The following is a 15578-nucleotide window of genomic DNA, read 5'->3' on the forward strand; positions in this document are numbered from 1 at the left end:
CCTTCCATTCTCCTGATATGGTCTGTCCATGTTAACCGCGAATCAAAAACAACTCCCTAAAAACTTAAATGACCCAACCCTTTCTAATTCTTTCCTGTACATTCTTAGTTTCATCCCTTCCCTAATTCTCTTCCTGGTGAAAAAGACCGTTTGAGTTTTTTCTACTGAAAACCTACATCCCCAATCGTGACCCCACTCCACCACCTCATTAATTGCTCCTTGTACTTTCCTGATTGCATGTTCCATGTTCCTTCCTCTTTTCCATAAGGCCCCATCATCCGCAAATAGTGATCTATCTATGTCTGCTGGTACCTTAGAAAGGACGTTGTTGATCATAATGATGAAAAGTAGCGGGCTTATCACACTACCTTGAGGTGTGCCATTTCCAACCGTGTATTGATTTGACAAGTCTGATCCAATCTGTACTTGAATTTTTCTTCCAAACAGAAAATCCTTTTTCCAGTTAAAAACTCTCCCACCAACACCCATCTTGTGCAGCTTGATTAACACTCCTTCCTTCCACATCAAGTCATAGGCTTTTTCAAAAAAACACTGCAATTACTGATTCTTTATTTGCCTGGGCCTTTCTTATTTCAGTCTCTAGCCTTATTATTGAGTCCATGGTGTGTCTTCCTTTCCTAAACCCACTCTGATAACTTGCCAGCTTTCCTCTCTTCTCAATCTCATTTGATAATCTTTCTGTTATCATCCTTTCCATTATCTTGCATATATTTGATGCTATTGGTCTGTAACTAGTTGGTTTAGACGGATCCTTACCAGGTTTTCTTACCGGAATCATTACAGCTTCTTTCCATGCACTTGGTAGTTTTCCCTCTTCCCACACTCTGTTATAAAGGTACAGCAACTTCGAGAGCCCTCCTTCCCCTAGATGCTTTAGCATAACATAGCATACCTGATCTTTCCCTGGAGACATTGGTCTTGATCTATTTATTGCTCTCACCATCTCTGCCAAAGTAAATACTTTATCAATTATATTGTAGTGTAAAAATAACCATAGTAAGTAGATAGTGGTCAGTATAAAATAACCACAGTTAGTAAATAGTGAAAAATGGTAACTGATAACAACTGTTATAATGATAAAAGTAAGAAACAAAGGGTAACAAGTGTGAAAGAGTTGCTGAAACATATTACTGGGCACCAGCTGACGGAAAAGTGCATCTACTGTTTAAAGCTGCTATAGTCAGATGATGTCAAGTGTGAAAATGTAACCACAAATCTAAGAATTACATCATATAACCAAATATGTAACACTTTCATTATGTTTAAAAATGCAGTGCCAAGAGTGGTCAGATATAATGGGATATATCAAGGAGGGGAGTGAATTATCAAAAACCTGAAGGCCTCAAGGCCAGAGTGTCTAAGAGCCGGTGATAGCGGCACAGAGAAAGCCCCAATGTAAAAAAAACTAAGCAAGGCGAGGTGCAATTGGTCGACATGCAGCTCTGCACGTACGCCAATCTTCGCGCAAGCGCAGAAGGTAATACAGGGTTTTTCCACTAGAGGTACAGGGATTTTCCATAAGAAATATGGTATTTTTCCATAGAGAAATAACAGTGTCAGCAGAAATTAAGCAGAATAATGATTGGTTGAGGCCATGTTGTCTGAAAGGACACACCCACTTTTCTGTGTTTAAAAGAGGATGTTCGGGGCTTTGAGCCTCGGGTCAGTTTGGTTTTTTCACGGATTTTGTCTGTGTCTGATCCCGCTCTTTTTTGCCGGCAAATAAAGTTCTATTGCACTCTGCCTTGAAGACTCCTGGTGACTTTTTCATCTTTGAAATCTTTTGGACCAACCAAGAAAAGAGAAGTCTTTTTACGACAATATCACCTGTTTCTTCAAATCAAATCAAATCAATTTTATTAATATAGCCCAAAATCACAATCACATTGCCTCAGTGGGCTTTACAATCTTTACGGTGAACAACATCCTCTGTCCTTAGACCCTCGATTCGAGTGAGGAAAAACTTCACATGTTGATGGAAAAAAAACCTTTTAACAGGGTAAAAAAAAAACAATGGAAGAAACCTCAGGAAGAGCCACAGAGGAGGGATCCCTCTTCCAGGACAGACATGCAATAGATGTTGCGTGTACAGAAAACTGTTTCTTCCCTTCTGTCTAACACACCTGGATGTTGATTCATTGTTGTTTCCCTTCTTCTTCTCCCTTCTTCTGACAAATTTTCTGAACTGTGTATCTTTGTGAATGACTTGGTCATGATCTCTGCCTTATCCCTATTGGAGACCGCTGTTACCTCCTCAGATGTCATAACTGGATATTCCCATTCCCTTCTGTCTCCTCCCATCTTCTTTATCATTCCCCATACCTCTCTCACCGGTGTTGTTCTTCCTATTTTGTTGCAAAAGTTTCCCCAACTTGCCCTCTTAGCTTAACGTACCATTCTTCTCACCACTGCCTGTGCCTTCCTATAATGAATCAAATGCTGCATGTTATGGCTTCTTTTAACTTGTCTGAACGCTCTATTCCTGTTTCTTACAGCCTGACGACACTCCTCTGTCCACCATGGTACCAGTTTTCTTTTCATCTTATATTTACTCCTGGGTATAGATCCATCTGCTGCCATAATAATTGCTGAGGTTACCTGATTATTTAATGTGTCTATTTCTCCAGAAATGTCAATCCTTGTCATTGTCTCCTCACTCAACTTCTGGAATTTATCACAATCTGCTCTTTCCAAAGACCCACTTTGAGATTTTACCACCTACACTCACTTCCACTCTTTCTCCCACCAAGCATGATACTGGATAGTGATCACTGCCTACTGTTGTAGCTGTCAAAACTTCCCAGTTACTAACTCCAGCCAAGGGATTAGACACTAATGAAATGTCTAATGCAGATTCAGTGCCTGTTGTTATGTTTACCCTCGTTCCTCTACCATCATTCATACAGACCAAATCCCTATCTTCCATCAAATCTTCAATTACTTTCCCATTTGAGTCTGTATGTGAACCCCCCCACATTGTACTGTGAGCATTGAAATCTGCACACCATATCACTTTACGTCTGTTTTGTCCTTGTATCCCTAGTAACATATCCAAATCCAACCTTTTGCATGGATTGTAGAAGTTTATTATAACCACCTCCTCCTCTCTCTCCCATATTTCCACAACAATGTATTCCTGATTATCCCCCTTTTCTAATATCCTATATGGAATTTCTTGTTTGATGAGTGTAGCACAACCTCCTCCTCCTCCATGATTCCTGTCTTTCCTGATTACTGTATATCCATGTACCACAAAATCTAAAGTTGGTTTTAACCAGGTTTCCTGTATACATACTACATCCGGTTTTACATCAATTTCTTTAATGTAATGCTTGAATTCTTGGCCATTGGCCAGTAAGCTTCTGGCATTCCATTATAATAGAATTACCATAACTAGTATTAAGCAATCCATGGTGCTTCCTGGCTTGACTGATAAGTAAGGTTCTCCCTCACTTCTTCCCATGTCAGTCCCATTAGTCCTAAATGATTCACTGCTGCTTTGACAACCAGCTGAATGTTATCATTTTTTTGGCTTTACTTCAGCCGTACTGTTAATCACTCCTGCAATGAATGTTACTAAAGCCCTTTTGTCCACATAAACCCTGTCATCTGTACTTTCTTGTAGCTCTTGACTCCCCCTTGCTCCTTGTTCATTTGTAACATTGTCCTGATCGCTTGACACCCTCACAGCTTCTGCATATGTGATCCTTCTTTCCACTCTTACTTTTATTTTCCCGTCTCATAACCTCACATCCACCATATGCCACATTATGAGCACCTCCACAGCTACAGCATTTTGGTTGCACCCCTGTACCACACTTTCCATATTCATGGTCACCCCCACACCTAGCACATCTCCTCTGCTCTTTACAGCTTTTGGCTGTTTGTCCAAACCTTTTGCAATTAAAGCACCTCAATGGCTTTGGCACATATACTCTCACCGGGTAACTCATAAATCCCAGAAATACCTTCTTTGGTATATTCTCTCCTTCAAATTCAATCAGTACTGCTTCACTATCCTTTTTCACTCCTTCTTTTGTTGTTTTCATTCTTAGTGCACTCATTATTTTCCCTCCTTTGAGATTTCTCTTTAGTTCCTCCATACTCACACTCACTGGCATCCCAGTAATTACTCCTTTACATCCACCACCATTTTGTGCTCCCACCCTCCCTGTGCTTGCCACCTTAAGTTTTCCTATCTCTTTTAGTTTGAGTGCTTTCTCAAGTTGTTCTTCATTCGCACATTTCACCAATAGGTTGCCATCATTAAGGATCTTGGCATATATTATCTCCCCTATCTTGCTTGCCAGAGCTGTTGTTAGCACAAACGGGCTGATTTTCTTCATGCTTTCTTGAAGCTTTTCATTGAACCTTATAATGACAATACATTTCTCTCAGTTCTTTCCCTCTGAATTTGCTCATGCACTTCTTCCTCACTTTCAGATCTCTCACAATTATCATCTCTTATTCTTTTATTCCCTTTTCCTTGTTTGCTTTCATTCATCCGTCCCCTCATATTCCTCTCGTTCCTTCCATCTCTCCCTTCATCATAATCCATGTCTGCCCAACTGTCTACTTCCGATCCATTCACGGAGTAGTGGTGCTCAACCGCCATCAAGAAAGTATCTTCAACTCGGTTTGAATTTCCCGCATTTTGCCGATTACATTTTCCCCGTTCACATCCTGCTGACGTTGCCGCCATCCTCCTGTCCCAAGCAAGACGTCCTACGTTCTTCCACTCGCTCTTCCACTCGATAGATTACAGATCCGCTCCTTCCACTCACAGCTAGCAAAACCGCTGAGAATCGCCGGTCCAACCAACCCTCCAGCTCTTTGATGACGTAAGAATATTCTTGCTGTTTTATGGCGGGCAAGTACTAAAAAGTGCATTGAGAAACCTTATATCGATGCATCACTGAATTGTGACGAATCTCGTGGTATAGGCCACGCCCATTTCCGCCTACAGTTTTTTTTTTCGCCAAATTCTCAAAATGTCGAAAACCTACTTTTTTTAACTCCTCCCAGGCGATTTCACCGATTTGCATGAAACTTGGCACACAGCATCTGTGGACCCTCCTGACAAAAAGTTATCAAAAGACTTTTAATAGAACAATTAAATTTAAAGTTATTAAATAATAACTTCCTGCAGATTTGGTTCAAAACAGGAAGTGTTGCATATCTCCACATTGGTGTGGCCTAATGACATGAACCTCAGGTTACTACTTCCCCATGAGCCCTTGTGCAAAATTTTAGGGTAAGACCATAAGGTGGCGCTCTTTAAATTGAAGTAATTTATATCTCCTCAACGGTTTAACATGAAACTTTGTACAATTATCGTCAATGCCCTCCTGAGGAAAGTTGACGAAGGGTTTACCGATCCACCACTAGTTGGCGCTCTGGTGGCCGTCTATTTTAATATTTGGCACTGTGCCCACACCATAATACTTATGAAAATGAAATTCATGGAGGTGCTATAGAATGGCCCCTGTGACTCTCACACCAAAAATAACCAGCTGGTGGCGCTGTTTTCCACACGAACTACCACATAGTATGTTGCACATTGTTAAACCTTATATCTACGTGCTTCTTGAATTCAGCTGAATTGCATGGTGTAGGCCCCGCCCACTTTTGCAGTAACTTTCCATTCGCAAAATTGCAAAATATGAAAAACCTACTTTTTTCGATCTCCTCCTAGGCAATTTGAGCGATTTGCACCAAACTTTGCATGAAGCATCTGTCGACCCTCCTGACAAAAAGTTATCAAAAGAATTGTGATAGAACGAAAGACACCAAAAACAAACAAAAAATTCCTGCACACTGTGTTGAAAACAGACAATCTTGCATATCTTTACAAAATGCTGTCCGATTATGACATAAATGTTCGAAATTATGTGGTATGGCCTGGTGAGGGTTTGTGTAAAATTTGGTGCAAATCGGCTAATGGATGGCGCTCTGGTCGCAGTCTGATTAGTGTGAATGGAAAGTAAACGGGAAAGTCATCAGATCCTCTTTAAAACTCATTGACTTTCAACCTCTTCTTGTGCTTCATACTTTGAGCTAGAGACACCATTTCACATTTTAAAGAGTCAGAAGACCTTGAACTATAGGGCATGTATTCAGCTTTTTAAAATCTTTTACGGTTCTGAAATAATCACAGTTTTAGTTTAAAGGAATTTTAGGCCGTCTTCTGATTTTATAATGGGTGAGCTAGAGTGCGTGACATCATCGCTAGAGTGGAGAGCAGCTGGAAGAGCAGGAGAAAAAACTTCTCTTCAGCTTGATTTGGATCCCACATCTTTTACTTTACATAGACAATATATACATAGAAACGTAGGACATCTTGTTGGCTTTCAGCTGATGGTCTTATTTCAGATGTAGTACTTACAGTTTTGGATGTGGAAGCCCCAGAGCGATAAGCACTCCAACAACTCCCCCATAATCCGCAAGGTTAATTTTGAGCCTAAATTTCTGTAGCAGAGCAGACGGTACCTGTTTTGTCTCTCACTTTGGCGTCCTCATTTTTCACTCTACAGAAATAAAAAAAGACATCGCAGAGTTATGAAATGTCTCCTGTTACTCAATATATAAATATGTTGCTGTTAACATTACATTTTTTAAAAAATGGCAGGAGTTTGGGAGGCGTTTTCCCATTCATTCTTATGGAGACATTTTCAATTTTGGTTTTGCTACCGCTCCAGCATAAGTGCAGCCAGAGAAATTGTTCACCTTTTTAAGCTCTTTCAGTCTTCTTACTCTTCAGCTTTTCTGCATTTTCAGGTTTTTAAATATTCATCTTTCTTCCTTGCCACCTGCCGCAGCTTTCATCATGCAGCAGGTGACATGTCACATTCCATTAGTTAATCAGTTCGACTCCCAGCACAGTAAGATGGAACTTCCATATCCATATCCTATGTGTTTGAGCACAAAGGTGACATCATCCAGTGTTTTCAAACCATCAGGGGAGTTTGAGCCTACCACTCTGCAGGAAGTTAGAGGGTTTGTGAGGCTACTGGAAGATGATACTTTAAGCTTCTTCATGAAACTATTTCATTGCATTACGCCTCGTGTGGACATTTTCTTCAGCCAGCTCCCGAAGCGGACCATCGACTCAGTCCGGGGGAATCATGCAGCAGTAAACACTGTTTTTCTAACTTCAGCGTACATTATTTAATACCAGCGGGATCAGGCCACCAAATTATAAAGGAACAGCTTCCTCATCATTCCTCACCGTTCATCGCTGCTTGTAGCTTTAAATTCAAATTATGTTTCAAACCTGAAATATTAGAGAACTTGGATATAACAGAGACAGAGAAACTTCTTCCGTACGTTTTAACAATAGTGTTGCTTGTTCAGTGCTATCTGCTAGTTGTGATATTTTAAGTTCTTTATCAAAAACATCAATTCCTGCAAAAGAGTTCTGCAACATTAAATAGTTTCAAACTTGACTAACAAGCAAAAAAAATGTAAGGGAAAGCTGAACATCTGTTAATCACTAGATGCGCTATTTCACAGAACTTTTATTATCTTTGTGAAGAGCCACATACCAATTTCACTGTTGTAAATCAAATCTCATAACGCTACTCAGCCAATCAAAATGGCATATACGAACAACGGTTGCTCACCTAGCCCTAGCAACCCACATGCTGGTTGGACCAACTACCCACAAGTGGCCCTAACGACTCTGTAAAGTCACTCCCACACAGTTTAAAAGCCTGCCAACTCCTCTCCAGTAAAGAAGAACCTTCATCGACAATGGATTTTTACATGTTTAAAAAACAGTCTGACTATGGCAGTCAGGACCTTGATCATTAAAAGTGGTTATGTGACACATGGGTGAGCTCTCGCAACATGAAACAAACAGGATAGTCTTGAGACACTGGAAGTCAGAAGAAAAGATCAGTTTTAAGGAATGGAGAGATGAACTAACCAAGGTAGCTTCTTTTGAAGAACTTATTTATAAGATTAATAATAATTTAGATCTCTTCTTGAAGGTATGGGCTCCTTATTTGGAAATTATTGGAAAGTGATGATCATAATGGCTAATACCCCCATTAGTCTAGGACCTGGGTCAGATTTGTGAGCACTTCGTTTGGGAGAGAATTTCTCAACTGTTTTAGACTAATATGACCCTAAGGAATAACATGGGAACTGTGCGAAATTCGCTATCCGGGATTTTAACTTATAGATATCACCACGAAACTTCACATGTTGATCACTGACATCGATACAAACATCTTTTGTATTGGAAGTCTTCATGGATTTTATGTTTTAATATGCAAATAGGCCATTATCTGATTAAACGTGTGCTAATTTGCATAACTTTCAGAACAGATATCTCAAAATTGGATAAAGCCAGGTTAAAAATTCTATCTGCATTTTGTCGATATTAACCACATATTTTTAAATAAGTAATTTGGGATATTAATACTACTCGTAGAAAGAAAGCAAACATTTGAATAATATATACATTTTATTATTTCAATTACACAAAGTTTGATAGATGTAGATGCTAGATAGATGCTCCCCTTCTTGTCTGTTTGTCACCCCTTTCTTCTCGTCACTCCTGGTCTGCAAAAAGTCAGTGTTCATTCGGTGTGATGGGATTTTTACAAGAATTCCCTCCCTTGCACTTACAGTACTTGCAGCAGTGTATCCCAGCTACCTGGCAGGGACAGCTATTCTTGTGTGCACACTTGCCACATTTGCAAGGATCTGGCAGGCCCTCATGTTTGGAGATTACCATCTCGTGCACCAAGATACCACCACTTCTTTCAAAACCATACATCTCAGGGTTGATGATCAAGGTGGCATCTCTAAATGGGGCTTGAACCCATAGCTGTACTTGATAGTAACTCCTCTGAATGTGTTTTTTTGCATTAGCTGAGGCACATGGGGCTTTCTCCAAATCCAATTGTTCTCAAATTCACTTAGTCGCAGGTTGGTGGATGGTTTGAGACACTTCACCAAGAATGTTTCTGCCATCTGAATCGTGCTTTCAGTTAGCTGTGGACTGGCAAAATGACTGATCAGAATGGAATTTTCCTGTTTGCGGACAGCATTCATGGCTGCAAGTTTTGTAGATATCTTGCTGGTTGTGTCACACCCAGTCAGGGAATGGAGTGCTGGGAGACACTTTGAGAGCTCAGCTCCTACAGCTTTGCAGATGTGATGGAGAGGTAATATTGACCTCTTCACTTCTGAGTTGCGAACCAGCCAGAAATCTTGGAGACCAAGATGTCTCCAGTTGTCTGCGATGTGGTACAACAAGGGAATGGAGAATAGGAATGTCCGGGTAGTGGAATTAGAGCACTTTTGTTCATCCTCTGTCAGTAAAACTGCTTTCCAGGCATTCTATGTTGAGTGGCTCATCACAAACTACCAGGACAACAAACCCCTTTACCTTGGTATATCACCACAGGCCTGGATTGTGTCAGCTGGGTGTGCATCTCCATTCCCTTGCCTCAACTGCACTCACGAGGAAGCTGATGACAGGATGATGATCCACACACAGGACATTCTAAACCACCGGAAAGGACCTATATCCCTGACACTGTCTTCAGGTGACACAGATGTTTTTCTGTAAAATAAAAGGCAAAATAAAAGCCGCCACACCTTAAAAATTCAGGCATAAATAAATCTAGTGTTAGAGAAAGGAAATATTTTACCGTCGTCTTCTACCACAGTATTTGACGTTAACTAGCATGTTGGATATTTAGCTTGATAATTAGCTAGAGGATTAAAATGGTCACTTAGAGCAGAGTCCTGCACGGGTCTTATTTTGCAAACCCGCCCGAACCCGCCATACTTATAACCGCATCCGACCCGTTTTCCGACAGTAGCACAAATTACAGGAGGTGCAGGACTCTGACTTGGATAACTCCTCTCTTAAAACAAATAATAAAAATATTTCTTTACAACATGAATCTTAATTCCAAGCCCATGCAGAGGAGTTCATGATGGCTGTGTGAGAGCATTCCCTAAATTCCCTAAGTAGCCTATGACATAAGTAAAAATATTACATTATGATGACCCAAACTGTACACCCCCCCCCCCCCCCCCCCCCCCCCCCCAGCGCCACAGTCTCAGAAAATACTGGAGGAAACACTGAACACTGACTTACTGCAGACCAGGAGTTACAAGAAGAAAGGGGTGACAAACAGACAAGAAGGGGAACATCTATCTAGCATCTACATCTATCAAACTTTGTGTAATTGAAATAATAAAATGTATATATTATTCAAATGTTTGCTTTCTTTCTTCGAGTAGTATTAATATCCCAAATTACCTATTTAAAAATATGTGATTAATATCGACAAAATGCAGATAGAATTTTTTACCTGGCTTTATATGAAAGTTATGCAAATTAGCACACGTTTAATCAGATAATGGCCTATTTGCATATTAAAACATAAAATCCATGAAGACTTCCAATACAAAAGATGTTTGTATTGATGTCAGTGATCAACATGTGAAGTTTCGTGGTGATATCTATAAGTTAAAATTTTTGCCCCATTCATGCACCACTCACCTGTTGGACAAAAAAGGCGTGGCCATTTTAGGGGGTTTCGTCTCGGATAGCGAATTTCGCACAGTTCCCATGTTATTCCTTAGGGTCATATTAGTCTAGAACAGTTGAGAAATTCTCTCCCAAACGAAGTGCCCACAAATCTGACCCAGGTCCTTTACTACATGTATCTTTTTATCTATGTAGGTTCAAGGAATAGACATGTCATGCAACATTGTTTTGTATTGAATATAGCTGTCAAGAATGTGCATCTTATTACTTATCATGTTTACATTATGTATTTTATGACCACGATTATTATTTGTTTTTCTCCCTTTTTTAAAGTTTCTTTTACCCCTTCTTTTGCTTGTTGTTATCGTCAGGTTTGTTTAATTTTTCTTAAAATGTTGACTTAATCTTGTTTGCAATGTTTATATTTGAATATTTGCATTGTAATGAAGAGTCAATAAAGAAGTGAAATAACCAAAAAAAAGTCGTTATGTGAAACGAGACAAGAAACAATCAAGTAATAGAGGGCACTATCTCCACTATCAACATTTTTCAAAATATCTTTCCAACACATGACCTGACATTCCAGCCCAGACACAATCCTATCAAAGAAAGCTAGAGCTTGTTTCTCTCACTGAACAAGGTTTGGGACATAAGAGGGAAAGAAAAACTCTTTACTTGTTAAGATGTGATTAGATTGTTTATCATGAAGTTGGTTGAGACTGTTAAATTGTGAAATGGGATTAACAAATTAAGAGAAGGGGAAATTGCTCTATTTCTAAATTCTAAAATCTATTTTCTAAAATATATAATTTCTAAAATTATTTTTGAATTTTAAATTTTTTGAAATCTACGTTTTGTATTCCATTCTAAAATGGAGCCCTTATTTGACATAAAATGAATAAAGAACATTTATCATTCTAGAATGCTACTTATTTACAATCCATTCAGTTCAACGTGAAAAACTGACAATATTGTTGAAACATGGAAATATACTTTATTTAGTTTGACATTCAGTTGTTGTTGTTGACTACATACAGACATTGATCAAACTGAAAGGCTACTTCAATATATGGTACTGGCTCATGATGCAGGTAAGACATGTTGTTTTTTCTTGAGGAAACTTTGTACCTCTTGGGTTAGGGTATTCATTTAATTGAATATCCCCTATATATATATATATGTATATATTATATATATATATATATATATTATATATAAAATAAATATATATATACATACATACATACATACATACATACATATATATATATATATATATATATATATATATATATATATATTCATAAAAATACTAAACTACTTTGCTTCTCATGGTCACATTCATAACTGCTTCCTATTGGCTGTATGTCCTGAATGTTTTCCAATTTTATGTACAGTTGTGCATAAACATTTGCAAACATTTTTAAAGAACTTTACCATAGCAGTCTTGAGTTCCACTGATTTCACTGTGATGTAATGATTGGACATGCACACAATAAATTGTTGGAGCTGAGCAATTGCTGGACCCAAATACAGAGATCAGAGACAGATGGGCTGTCCAAAAAAGTTCGATTCACAAAAAACACTTTGAAGCAGGGAGCTAGGAGGGCAGGCAGAATGGATGGAGAGAATGGATGGCAACAAGGAGAGGTTCCAAAACCGCAGGAGAGACTGCAGGCTGAAGAGAGAGACAAGAATAGGGAAAAAGACAAAGCACGAGACTATGCCAAGGCTGGGGAAAATAGTAGCAAAAAAAGGCACAAGCAGGAAGTCACTTGAAACTCTGAGAAAACAAAGAGAGTGCTGGAATAGTCACTAAACATGGTGGAACTATCTGGCACTGGATTCGTGGACAGATCAAGTTAACGTAGCAGGGGGTGATGAGCTGATGACTGTCAGGTGCACGTCTCTGCAGAAAAAGAAACACCACAAACCGTGACTGCCATGGCCAAAAACCATGACACAGAGTGAATGACTGATTGTGGTGAAGTAGGAAGTTGTGTCATACAATTTTGCTTTGTAACGTGGCCTTTTAACATCTTCTGAGTGATTCCGATCGATAACAACTAGTGACTCTTCTGGGCCCATTTTAATAGTGCTTGTTTGACACACAGATTAGACTCAGCTACAGTGGGAAAGTCTAAGGAGCTGAGCATTCATCTGAAAAAGTGCATTATTGATTTTAACAACTCAGGAAAGTCCAAAAGTATAAAGGGCAGCTATCAACGGCTGCTTAGAGAAAGGACGGTCAAGAGCAGTGACGGACTGGGAACAAAAAACGGCCCTGGCATTTTCACCCATAGACATATATACATAGACGCCGCATCGACTGTGGAGGGGTGTGCCTAAAGCGCCGCCATCTTGGAACAGGGCTAGCAAGCAGAGGCAGAGGTGCATCAACCTACGAACTACAGAGGTACTCCTCAATCTCAAAGTAGTATTATTCGCTGAATTTTGGACCGATTTCCAAACGTATTGATTTGTTAAAAACGTCACACATGTAGCTATGATACAGGGTGCTTGGATATTTTAAAAATGCTGGTTTTAATACCTAAATACAAATTCTACTCAATGTTATCAGCAGACGAGCTTCTGACAGAAGATTAGCGAAAGATGCCGGACTTCTGTGCCGCGTATGGATGCTCTAATGAGCGGAGTATACAAACACGATCTCGTGGGATCACTTTTCACAGGTAAGATGTAATTAAAAGATCATCTATCGTGTGAGCAGGTTGTTATATAGTCAAATAAACCCCGATAGGACGGACAAAACCCATCAACTTCGAGTCCGGGTTCTAGTAGTACTAGAATTTGAGGAAAAGTGTTTTCTGTGATGTTTTTCATCAATAAAGTGACTAATTTTTAAGGCACCAACGGCCTCATTCTGTCGACTGCAGTGATTGATCGGTAAGAATACAGCATCTAAACGAGCTAATAAATTGATTAGTATTAGCTCTATTAGATGAATAATTTTTGGTTGCAGACAATTCTTAATCTCTCGCTACTTTAAAAAAAATATATATATATACATATATATATATATATATATATATATATATATATATATATTTAAAAAAAAAAACATTTTTAAGGTTTCCCAAAGACAACAGTCTAAAGAGACAGTGGGAACTGGCATTGAAACGGGAAGGTTTTGTGGCAGCTGAGAGGTCCTTGCTCTGCAGTGATCACTTCAAGCCAGATGACTTTGACCGAACAGGACAAATTGTCAGGCTGAGACATGGAGTCAAGCCATCTCTCTTTACCTTTCCATCCCATCTACAAAAGGTATTTGTGCCATTTGGCTAATGAATTCATTAAATTCTATGATTCATAGAATTCATTCAGTCCATGTAAGCATTTGATAGCTACTTAATGCCACAATTGTTTAAACTTTTGTTCTGTCTGCATGTTTAGGAATAAAGTACACTACACTTCATGATTTCAGATGCCCAAAACTTTTTTTAAATGTTGTATTATGTTTCTTACATTTTAGCAAATACCATCAAGGACAACAAAAGCTTCAAGGAAAGGAGAAGAAAGCCTTCCAGTGGACTTGCCTCAGCATTTCCCTGAAGTTAAACCTCATACTAATGTTGTGAGTATTTGCATGTAATATTTTTCAAACACATGAGAGCATCAATGCCCTGGTCATATTAAAACCTGTATCGCATTTGCTCTCTGCCACTCATTTTAGACACACTGAATTACACATGAGTACACATTAAAACATACTGTAGTGTGTTATCTCCCTGTCACTAAGACGCTCATATCCTGGGTGGGACTGAGGGATGAAATTAAGAATGTGGGCCAGCTACATCAGTGAGTGATGAGTTATAAACATCACTTTATATTTTTATCCCTCTTTCCACTAGGACCACAATTATGCTATGCCTGCTTCTCCCACTGCGCTAAAGGCCAGACTCAGTGAAGCTCTGGCTAGAGTGGAGAGTCTGGAGCGCGAGAGGAGGAATGGCATGCTCCGGGAGCGAAGGGCGAAGAAAAATGTGCACGCTCTTCTCGAGGATCTGAGGGAGAAAAACCTCATAAATGAAGAGCTGAAAGACAAGCTTGAATGCTACTCAGGTAAAATGGAAATACTAATTTGAATATTTTATATAGATGATTTATGCTTATAGTCTGTGTTAAACTCTCCTAATTTAAAGGGATCTTACTAATAAGTTTATGCTTACTGAATTTCAGATCTTCGGCTAGACCTCTTGGCAAAGAAGGGTCATGAGTACACCAGGGAGCAGAGGGAGTTTGCCCTTACGCTACACCTTCATGGTCCGAAGGCATATAGTTTCCTGAGAGAGTCTCAACATCTTCCTCTCCCGCATCCCCATACATTGCAACGGTATTCTCCATGTTGCCTGATTGTTAAATACATTGTGAGGGACCGAGCTGGACTAGTGTGTGGTATTTATTCATAATGTGCTCAAAAAATGTAAAAGTAAATTAAATAAGGATAGTATGTAGGTGCAGAAGGTTACCGACATTCAAGTTGATTGTGTGGCCATCACATACATTAATCACTAGTCCTACAGACTATGTTTTTAGACAATGAAAATTACCAATTTAAAAGCTCACATCACACACTGCGTTCTGATACATTTTGAGCTTTCAGATATGCTATTTTCTGTTTATTTGTTTATTTCTGAAGGGGTTGGGGTGGTCAAATTAATACATTTTATTTTTCAAAGGTGGCTGACTTCAGTGGATGCAAAGCCAGGCCTGAATAAGCTGATGTTGGACATGCTGGGAAGAAGATGCCATGAAGACCATACAAAATATGGATTGGTGACATTGATTTTGGATGCCATGGCCATAAAAAAAACAGTGCAGTACAATCCCCAAACTCAAAAAATGTCAGGGTTTGTGGATATGGGGGATGGATCAAATGAGACGGATGTTGCCTCTGAGGCTCTCGTGTTTATGGTGGTAGGCATACAAGGGCACTGGAAAGCTCCAGTTGCTTACTATCTGACTAGTGCTCTCTCACCAGAAACACTGAAGGTCTTAGTTGTCCATGCATTGGAGGAAC

General features: G+C 39.3%; 1 long non-coding RNA gene across 1 annotated transcript; it reads left to right on the forward strand.

The window, feature by feature from the left end:
- The first annotated feature begins 12849 nt into the window (after window positions 1–12849).
- Window positions 12850–14113, forward strand: LOC115596227 (uncharacterized). Its single transcript, XR_003986865.1, has 4 exons — window positions 12850–12953; window positions 13119–13230; window positions 13630–13822; window positions 14031–14113. It is a non-coding gene; the product is annotated as an uncharacterized LOC115596227 (long non-coding RNA).
- The last annotated feature ends 1465 nt before the right edge of the window (window positions 14114–15578 follow it).

The sequence above is a fragment of the Sparus aurata genome, chromosome 15, assembly GCF_900880675.1.
Source record: "Sparus aurata chromosome 15, fSpaAur1.1, whole genome shotgun sequence".
NCBI lineage: Eukaryota > Metazoa > Chordata > Actinopteri > Spariformes > Sparidae > Sparus > Sparus aurata.